At 43.1% G+C, this 11,171-nt stretch overlaps 1 non-coding gene across 1 annotated transcript; it reads right to left on the bottom strand.

The window, feature by feature from the left end:
* Positions 1-473: 473 nt before the first annotated feature.
* LOC118378604 (U2 spliceosomal RNA) lies at positions 474-664 on the bottom strand. Its single transcript, XR_004824458.1, has one exon. It is a non-coding gene; the product is annotated as a U2 spliceosomal RNA (small nuclear RNA).
* Between the last annotated feature and the right edge of the window lie 10,507 nt (positions 665-11,171).

Raw genomic sequence — 11,171 nt, forward strand, 5'->3', positions numbered from 1 at the left:
CGCCTGGTATTCCCAGGCAGTCTCCCATCAAGGACTAACCAGGCCTGACATGCCAGCTTAGCTTCGAGACCGGGCGTATTATATTGTAATGTATATATGATGCACGTAAACATTTCACTGTACCGTTTACACCCTGTATCCTGTGCACGTGACGAATAAACTTTGATTTGATGATCAACTCACCATTCATATCAGCTGTCATAGTCAATATAATGACTAACCTGTACCCCCTCACATTGCCTCGCTATTGTTATTGTGTTACTTTTTAAACATTTCTTAGAACTGCATTGTTGGTTTTGTAAGGAATTGTCAGTAAAATATTACGGTAAAGTTGTATTCGGCATATGTGACAAATATAATAACCACCACTGTTGAGGCATCTTGACATAGAATTGCCTAAACGCAATTATCCATCATGATTCTGATAAAAAGAGCCATCCGATTAACTTAGTCTACTTTTCCTTTACAACGGCAGGGGGTGCACCGTTCCTGGAGGTAAATGCAATACCAGGTGGATGCGTGGAGTGGACGGAGCAAGCCCTATTCCATCTCCCTATTCCAAAAATCAATTTAATATATGGTCCCCTGATAGGGGACGTATCAGATATTAAACTGATAAGAAAAGACACTACACTTGATCTTAGCCAAAAGGCCGAGAAGCGATACCGCAATGCTTTCGGGAGGAAGGTGCGATTCTCAGACACGTCAAGTCCGGTAACGGTTAGACCGAAATGAGCTCTGTACACTTTACAACAAATATCAAAGATGATGCTATTTAAAATGAATGGTGACATGGAGTTGATCAACGTCGGGAAAAGACACTTTTCACTTTTACAAATTAACATATTGGAAGGTTCCAAAAAGACGTGGGCATCCGCCCTCCAATCGGAATCGAGACAAATCCTTATTGAGTTAAAACCAGATTTACAGCTAAATTGGAATAAGAATCTATCAAATAGGGATGGGAAAAACAATTTGTAGATAATAAAACTGACATAACATGTTATCTTTTATAAACTGTCTCTGGAAGCGTTGATGCCACAAGGGAACTACAATAAGTGTCCACTTGGTGGCGCCAGACTTCCACCGACCGTCGCCTTGTTCAAGCTGTTCATTGTTGTCAATAAAATACATTTGAATGTTGAACCACTTGACTTCAATACATACGTCATCAACGCAAAAAATAGCTTATATATTTTTTACATCTGTCTGTAGAGCCTTGCATGATAAGGCCATTGTGAGGAGGCCTTTATAAAGTTGTTCTTCTAAATTACTAGAGGCCTGAATTCAAAGATGTCCATGGCACTGGACCGCAGCGTTGTTATTTGTCACATGCGCCGAATAAAATTTTACCGTAATATTTTACTTACAATTCCTTAACCAACAATGCAGTTTTAAGAACATTTTAAAAAGTAACACAATAACAATAACGAGTCAATGTGAGGGGGTACAGGTTAGTCATTATATTGACTATGACAGCTGATATGAATGGTGAGTTGATCATCACATCAACGTTTATTCGTCACGTGCACAGGATACAGGGTGTAAACGGTACAGTGAAGTGTTTACGTGCATCATATATACATTACAATATAATACGCCCGGTCTCGGAAGCTAAGCAAGGTCAGGCCTGGTTAGTCCTTGGATGGGAGACTGCCTGGGAATACCAGGTGCTGTCAGCATCCCTCATGGCACCTCTTGAACTATTTAAATCAGGGAACAACTGTCTAAACCATTCAGGTTTTTTGGAACAAGGTTGTCGAGTTTCAAAACAGCGTCCATAAGACAGAGAGAGCTGTTGCAAAACAGTACATGGATTTTCAAAATGTAGTTGCCTTTTTAAATCATAAATGCATTCATCAAAATTATATTATACCGTTCAAATTGCAAATACATTCATCGAAAGAACACGACTGCTTGCAAAAAGATTAACGCGACTATACTTGTCTCTTGAGTCCAAGCAGACAAAACAGAAAGTTAGTTTGTATTTTAAAATCCGAGTAGATATATACATTTTCTTTTCAGTCACTAAAATAACCATGATCAAAATTGGAAGTACAACTATGCAAAGGTGCAGAATTATGGGAAATTACTCTCCTTTTAAGCATATTTCACCAAACAATATCATACACATCAAATCAAAGTGGATACCTAATTTTAAAAAAACATTTAAAAAATAAGCACATTGTGTGCATGATTCATTTATCGCTACCATCACAATCCAATTCCAAGTATTCAATACACAGGCTGGTTTGCTCATTGTTTTGCAGACATTCCATTGGCGTACAGAAACACACTTTCGCAATATTTAAAATGCCTACAATCGTGGAAAAACACAGGTCAGAAAGAAAATGAATGGCTCTTGTTAAAAAGAGAATAATCTAATTTGTCAGCTGTTACCAAAATATTTGATCAACTTCCAAATATGATTTGTTTACCAAAGTAAAACAGGAGAGTGGCGTTTGGCTCAAGCACATAGGCCATCACCAGCGAGTGAGATGCGCATCATTTGGGTGAATCAGTGAAACTGAAAGCAATTTCCTCCTCATATTGTAGCCTAATGTGTCTCCACACAACAAGACATTGGCTATCGATGGATTCAAGAAGAGGTCGTTTTCATTGATCTCGGATTCTCAGTTTGTCATTTCGCTCATTTCTGAGGGATCATGGTGCTTTCAAGATGACTGGGAACTCCGGAAAAAAAACAAGGTTGAATCATGACGTCAGTGATCTTTAGGTCGGAAAGTCGGAGTGCTAGAAAGAGGCCAGAGTTCCCCACTTCGAAATATTAGTAGGATGACCTTTCAAGACGAATTTTCCCAGTCGGAGCTCGTTTTTTTCCAGATTTCCCAGTTGTCTTGAAGGCCGTGAAGTCGGTGATTTCCCAGCGCCGAGTTCCCAGTTGTCTTGAAGGCCGTGAAGTCGGTGATTTCCCAGCGCTGAGTTCCCAGTTGTCTTGAAGGCCGTGAAGTCGGTGATTTCCCAGCTCCGAGTTCCCAGTTGTCTTGAAGGCCGTGAAGTCGGTGATTTCCCAGCGCCGAGTTCCCAGTTGTCTTGAAGGCCGTGAAGTCGGTGATTTCCCAGCGCCGAGTTCCCAGTTGTCTTGAACACCGTGAAGTCGGTGATTTCCCAGCGCCGAGTTCCCAGTTGTCTTGAAGGCCGTGAAGTCGGTGATTTCCCAGCGCCGAGTTCCCAGTTGTCTTGAACACCGTGAAGTCGGTGATTTCCCAGCGCCGAGTTCCCAGTTGTCTTGAAGGCCGTGAAGTCGGTGATTTCCCAGCGCCGAGTTCCCAGTTGTCTTGAAGGCCGTGAAGTCGGTGATTTCCCAGCGCCGAGTTCCCAGTTGTCTTGAAGGCCGTGAAGTCGGTGATTTCCCAGCGCCGAGTTCCCAGTTGTCTTGAAGGCCGTGAAGTCGGTGATTTCCCAGCTCCGAGTTCCCAGTTGTCTTGAAGGCCGTGAAGTCGGTGATTTCCCAGCGCCGAGTTCCCAGTTGTCTTGAAGGCCGTGAAGTCGGTGATTTCCCAGCGCCGAGTTCCCAGTTGTTTTGAACGTGATATTAAAAAAGATTATGCCAAAGTCTCCAGTCATGTAAAATGACGTAGAACTACATGAAATGTGTTCATAAAAGGCCAAACATTTCCCTGAACCTAGCGGTGTCTAGGGATATGATTCTCGCTTTGGGTGTGAGATTCAGGTTCAGATTGTGGGTTCAGATTGTGGACTTCAGAAAACAGCAGAGGAGCACCCCCTATCCACATCGACCGGACAGCCGTGGAGAAGGTTTTAAGTTCCTCGGCTTACACATCACAGACAAACTGAAATTGTCCACCCACACAGACAGTGTGGTGAAGAAGGCGCAACAGCGACCTCTTCAACCTCAGGAGACTGAAGAAATGTGTCTTGTCTCCTACAACCTTCACAAACTTTTACAAATGCACAATTGAGAGCATCCTGTTGGGGGCTGCATCGCCGCCTGGTACGGCAACTGCTCCACCCAGAACCGCAAGGCTCTCCAGAGGGTAGCGAGGTCTGCACAACGCATCACCGGGGGCAAACCACCTGCCCTCCAGGACACCAACAGCACCTGATGTCACAGTAAGGCCAAAAAGATCATCAAGGACAACAACCACCCGAGCCTCTGCCTGTTCACCCCGCTATCATCCAGAAGGCGAGGTCAGTACAGGTGCATCAAGGCTGGGACCGAGAGACTGAAAAACAGCTTCTATCTCAAGGCCATCAGACTGTTTAACAGTCACCACTAGCCGGCGTCTACACAGTACCCTGCCCTGAACCTTAGTCACTGTTACTAGCCGGCTTCCACCTGGTTACTCAACCCTGCACCTTATAGGCTGCTGCCCTGGAGTCATTGAACACTGGTCACTTTAATAATGTTTACATACTGTTTTACCCAGTTTATACAGTGCTTTGCAAAAGTATAAAGACCCCATGGATTTCTTTACATTTTATGTGTTACTGTAACGGGATACTTCCGACGAAGGAGAGGTGGACCAAAATGCAGCGTGGTTGAAGTTCATAGTTCTTTAATAAGAGAAACTATATACGTGAACAAACTACAAAACAATAAATGTGAAAACCCGAAAACAGCTCCGTGTGGCACAAACACTGACGCAGGAGACAATCACCCACAAAACCCTCAAAGAATATGGCTGCCTAAATATAGTTCCCAATCAGAGACAACGATAAACACCTGCCTCTGATTGAGAACCACTCTAGGCAACCATAGACTTACCTAGACAACTACACTGAACACAACCCCATTAATCTAATAAACCATTACATTTTACATTTAAGTCATTTAGCAGACGCTCTTATCCAGAGCGACTTACCGATTGAAGTTTGAGTAGATATTAGCTTGACTAGCGGTAATTATTTCTCTGTCTCTCGCGTTTCCATGGTGTATTTCTTTGTTTAGTGCGTGTTCCGGTAAAACATCACAAAAATAAAGCAGAGAAATGGTTTGAACGTAATACGTTATAAGTAAAAACGTTCCCTTTGCTGAAGGGGATCCTATTTTGTGCTTGGAAGCAGGATTTCTATACAAATAGGATTAGCTTAGCACTAGATGCTGCAGCTAACAAAGGAACAGCAGCCATTTTGTTTTCTTGTGTAAAAGTATTGGAAAATACCTGATTGACCATTCTTTTCATGTTTTCGAGCCAGCAGTCTCTGTGAATGAGCAACTTCCCTCCTCTTTGAAGTCGCGCAATACCTTAGTTGAGATGAAATTCTCTTGCCCCTCGGACACTTCCGCAAGCACTGCGGCAGTCTCAGCAAGAAAAACATAGATGCTTTTTATGAAACATCTTCCACTTTGTGGGGGACTGTCACCCCTTTCAATGACACTAATGGCGTCAGTCCAGCAACTGACCCGATGACTACCACTGGTGAAACACTTTACAATATCACAGACAGACATCCTTGTCTCAGTTCGCAGGAAATGAAGAGGTTGCCACATGCGGATGCTGTGGTGACTGACAGACTACCACTGGTGAAACACCGTACCAGGCCGCCAGAGCAAAAAAACAACTCTATTCGTAAACTCCCCTGTGAGAACAGTGAGGAGCAGACAGGCCCCTAGATAGGGATAATCTAAGATAGTCCTGAGGTGTCCCACACCGGTAGTAACAGTAGTCCAGTGGACTTCCACCTCCAAAACAAATGGCAAAAATAGTCATGTCTTGCCATGTGTAGGTTCAACTACAAGACAACTAGTAAAATGCTCTAAGCATGTGTTCCCGTAGGATAACATTTCAGAATAAATCAGTAGGACAACCGGTCCCCTTGAGTATCAGTACCAATATCTCAGTCAGTCCAGCAATAATCAGTAAGAGGATTAGAGAGCTCACAAGTCAAATTGCTATTGATAATAGAGACAGAGGAGTTAGTAGTCACTCAGATTGCAACATGTGGAAGGGAATCTCCAGAACACTCTTCTGATGGTCAACAAACATGCCACTAATGAATAGAACCCTCCATTCAGGAGGAAAGTTATTAGAAGTCATGAACCATGATCACACCACGTACGACTGGTTCAGTGCTTAGAGAGTACTTCCGTCGTGAGGTTAGCTCCTCCGTGGATAACATAGCTATAAAATAGACTTCCTCATACCTATCGCCACTACAATAGTGGAAGACACAGTGACTTGTAGTAAAACCACTACAGACTCCATCAACACCTATTCTGACTGACCTCCAGACATTGACCTGAAAATAACCTGATTACTTCAGACTCATTCTGAATTCAATGAGGATTTATCCTAGGATCACATAAAAACCTCTTAGGGCTAGGGGGCAGTGTTCGGAAGTTCGGATGAATGACGTGCCCAAAGTAAACTTCCTGTTACTCAGACCCAGAAGCTAGGATATGCATATAATTTGTAGCATTGAATAGAAAAGTAGTCATGTTGCGCACTCTTCGTTATTTATCTTCTCTATTGAACACGCTATTCTCTGTCTTAAATTGTATTGTATATTTAGATATTAGAACACCTGAACATTTATTAGGAACCTCGTTTCACTTGTTTGGACGAACTTTAGCGGTAACTTTTTGGAATCGTATGCATGTTGAACAGGTGGATTACTGAATCAAGCAGACATTTTAGGGATATAAAGAAGGACTTTATCGAACAAAACGACCAATCATTGTGTAGCTGGGACCCTTGGGATTGCAAACAGAGGAAGATCTTCAAAGGTAAGTGGTCTATTTTATCGCTATTTGAGATTTTGTGATGCTTGTGCTGGTTTGGAAAGGTATTTTGGTGTGGGGCGCAGTCCTCAGATAATCACATGGCTTTTGCCTTTTTGAAATCGGACAACGCGGTTGGGTTAACAGGAAGTTAAGCTTTTAAATGATGTAAGACACTTGATGAATGTTTAATACTACAATTTTGTCATTTGAATTTGGCGCGCTCCAGCTTCACCGGATGTTGTCGATAGGGGTTAAGGGTCTGAGCAAAACACCAGCCTGGGTAAACATTTTTTACCCTGAGGCCTTTGATCCTACAGCTAACGTACTAACCAGTTTCTCTCCAGAAGTCCATAGGTCATCCCTGTAGACTGCCCAAAACTAGTGCCTCACAGCTGTAGACTTATAGTTATCAACTTACGATAGTGCCCTAAGCAACACACAGCAAATTAGGAACGCCCTAGATATGACATTAGACAATGCCACGATAGGGTCATTTTGCCAAGGACGTATATACAATACAGTCCAATTAGATGAATAAGATGGGAGAACTATATTTAGTTTTGTTATGCTTTCATTAATTTTGTTTCATTTTCTTTGACACTAATAAACAACAACTTCCCCATACAACCATCAGTTAGTGCCACGACGCCACTTATTTGGGAGGAAATGTAATTATATATTTTGTGAGTGTGTGTGCGTTGTTAACTTCTTCGGGCTAGGGGGCAGTATTCGGAAGTTTGGATGAATGAGGTGCCCAAAGTAAACTGCCTGTTACTCAGGCGCAGAAGCTAGGATATGCATATAATTGGTAGTATTGGATAGAAAACACTCGAAAGTTTCCAAAACGGTTAAAAGGTGAGTATAACATAACTGATATGGCAGGCAAAAACCAGAGGATAATCCATCCAGAATTCTTTTTTTCCCCATCTCACCATTGATAACAATGGCTGGGAATGGGAATATAAAAGGAAGACCTCCCAGAGTTCAGTTCCTAGGGCTTCCACTAGATGTCAACAGTCTTTAGAAAGAGTTTAAGGCTTGTTTTTATTTTTAAATGAGCTACAATTTGTAGTTTTTCTAAGTGGCTCCCATTTTGGCTGTAGTGTTTGTAGCGCGTTCCGGTGAGTGCGCATACTTCGTTATTTATTTATCTCTGGTAATGGTCTCCGGTATTCTCCGTCTTAAATTTGATCTTAAATTGTATAATATATTTATATAATAGGGTACCTGAGGATTGATTAGGAACGTTGTTTGACTTTCATTTTGTATGCATTTTGAACGAGGGAAACCGGTGGATTACTGAGTCAAGCGTGCCATTGAAACATACTTTTTTGGGGATATAAAGAAGGACTTTATCGAAGAAAAGGACCATTTGTTATGTAGCTGGGACCCTTGTGATTGCAACCAGATGAAGACCTTCAAAAGTAAGTGATTTATTTTATCGCTATTTCTAACTTTCGTGAAGTGTCTGCTTGGTTGAAAAATGTTTGAAATGCTTTTGTGTCTGGGACGCTGTCCTCAGATAATCACATGGTTTGCTTTCGCCATAAAGCCTTTTTGAAATCTGACAACGCAGTTGGATTAACAATAAGTTAAGCTTTTAACCTTTTGCGTGTAGGGGGCAGTATTTTTTGGCTAAAAAACGTACCCATTTAAAACTGCCTATCTCTCAGCCCCAGAAACTAGAATGTGCATATAATTGTCAGATTAGGATAGCAAACACTCTATCGTTTCCAAAACTGTCAAAATATTGTGAGTATAACACAACTGATATTGCAGGTGAAAACCTGAGGAAAATCCAATCATGAAGTGCCTCTTATTTTGAAACCTCTCTGTTCCTATGCATGAATGTTTAGTATTACGATTTCTGTCATTTGAATTTGGTGCACTGCAATTTCACTGGATGTTGTCGAGGTGGGAAGGTAGCGTCCCAATGATCCGTAAGAAGTCAACATCTGCCTAAGTTACTGCCCAGATCTTCCGGTCTGGATGACCAGACGACAGGTCCGGAACGGCAATCCCCAACCTGGACATACCCATTCCTGTGGTGCTTTGCAGCCTACCAAAACCTACCAAGGTAGGCCACCAGAGGGGGGCGGCAACAGCGATCACCAACTGGACATCCGCTGCCCAGACTAGGAGCGGCCTGCTTCATTCGCAGCAACCCTACCTGGGTCAACCACCAGAGGGACACCACAACCAGGACAACCCATGGTAATGTTTATGTTGGTTTGCAACAAGGATAATTGCAAGATTGAACCCAACAAAGGGGGACTGTCATGACGTTGCCCTGTTGGGTGAGGTTTATGACCCCCCCTCATAAATACCTTTCCCCCTTCTCTCTCCACTCTGCAGAATGGACTATTGGAAAGCCCGTTGTTACCACAGAGAAAGTATGGTAACATCAAAAGGTTGGGGAATGGAACAATATGTCTGTTGGTACTTAAAGAATATGATGTCAGATCAGTTGTTGTCTGGGACATTATATCTGATGATAGGATGACATAAACTGTATCTTGGAAAGTCTACACAAGTCTACACATTCAGATTCACATAGAATTGTTTGTCCAATTTAAATGTTTAAATATGAAACTATTTGTGAAAAGATTAAATGTAATTTTAGCCTCCTAAATAAGAAACACTTAAGCCCAGTGGTTATTAGAATGCATAAGATTCTGTATTTACGGTAGCATTGCTTCTCAAGGTCCAATAGAGACCCAATTCTGTTGTCCCTCAGTTTTCCTGCTCTTTCATTCAAACCTAACCCCCTTCCTTTGTGTAACCAGCCGTAATATCGGATTAGACCACCAGGGACTTTTCATGACATGATTAGTAATCGATATATGATCTATTCTGTCTATATCTATGTAATTCTGTGTGATTATTTAGGTATTTAGTAAATAAATAATTAAGCCAATTTGTGTACTGCTGATTCAACTTGTTAGCCAGGGTTTGTGCAGATAACCGCATACTTTACGACTATCAGAATGAGACTGAACAAGGTGACGATTAATGATTGACTGCTATTAATATAAAATATCTTTATTCAGAAGACAGCAGCTCTATAAACACTCTTCTGTGGTGCACCAGGTTATTATTAATTAGTTAATTGTTGCATGGTTTAACTCAATAATATAATCAATTAAACGTTAGGAAATTGATTTGAGAAAATAGCCTGTCATCTCATTTAATCATAGTCAGAGACGCGACACTAATTATCCAACCATGTGACACACCACAGGATATCTTGGCCATGATAGATGCACCTGTCACGACTTCTGCCGAAGTCGGCCCTTCTCCTTGTTCGGGTGCTGTTCGGCGGTCGACGTCACCGGCTTTCTAGTCACCACCGATCCATGTTTCGTTTTGTTTTGTCTGTATTACACACACCTGGTTTCAATTCCCATATCATGTTCCTTATTTAACCCTCTGGAATACATTTCTGTTCTGTCCGTGATTGTTGATGTCTTAAGTGGTTGTTGTATGTGCTAGTGTGAATGTATGTTCCGATTTGGAATTTTTGCTAGACTTTTTGAGTAAACTCTGTTGTGTTGCTCAAAACCTGTGTCCTGCGACTGACTCCGCTACATCTCTGCACCCAATCGCTGACAGAATCACAGACCGTTCAAATGGAGTCAGCAGGTGCAGCCAGCCCTTCTCTCCCAGTAGAGGAGCACGTCCAGCAGCACGCGACCATGTTACACAGTCTAGGGAAAGCCATGGATCGCGTGCTGCAAACAATGGACAGATGGGAGAGAGGAGGCTTTCCTGTAAATACTACATCATCACCTCCGCCCGCACCTCAACCTACACCGATGTCCACCCCTCCGTTGTCAGGACCCAGTGGGATTCGGCTCTCGCTCCCGGGAGCATATGACGGAACAGCTGCCGGGTGCCAGGGGTTCCTACTCCAGCTGGAGCTCTACCTGGCAGCTGTTCAGCTGGCCCCTTCTGGACGCGAGAGAGTGAGCGCCCTCATCTCCTGCCTGACTGGAAAAGCCCTGGAGTGGGCCAACGCCACCTGGGGAAGGGAAGGCCCGACTCTGGATGACTACGAGGACTTCTCCCACCGCTTCCATCTGGGGAAGGGAAGGTTCGACTCTGGATGACTACAGGACTTCTCCTGCCGCTTCCATCTGGGGAAGGGAAGGCCCGACTCTGAATGACTACGAGCGATTGTTCCATCTGAGACAGGGGGTGAGGAGGGCTCAAGAGTTCTCACTGGACTACCGAACTCTGGCAGCTGGTGCGGGATGGAGTGAGTGATTTCTCCTCCTGATTGACTCTCCTGCGTTTCCTGTTGTGTTGGGTCTTCCCTTGTTCGGCCTCTCATGATCCTATTATTTTGTGGCAACAGAGGGCTCTCAAGGAATGGTCCTGTCATTGTTCAGGGAGGTGTGTAGGTGTTTCCTTAGGTGCCACTACGGTGGAAAGTCCAAACCAGGTTTCCACCATGCACATT

Source organism: Oncorhynchus keta, chromosome 17 (assembly GCF_023373465.1).
Source record: "Oncorhynchus keta strain PuntledgeMale-10-30-2019 chromosome 17, Oket_V2, whole genome shotgun sequence".
NCBI lineage: Eukaryota > Metazoa > Chordata > Actinopteri > Salmoniformes > Salmonidae > Oncorhynchus > Oncorhynchus keta.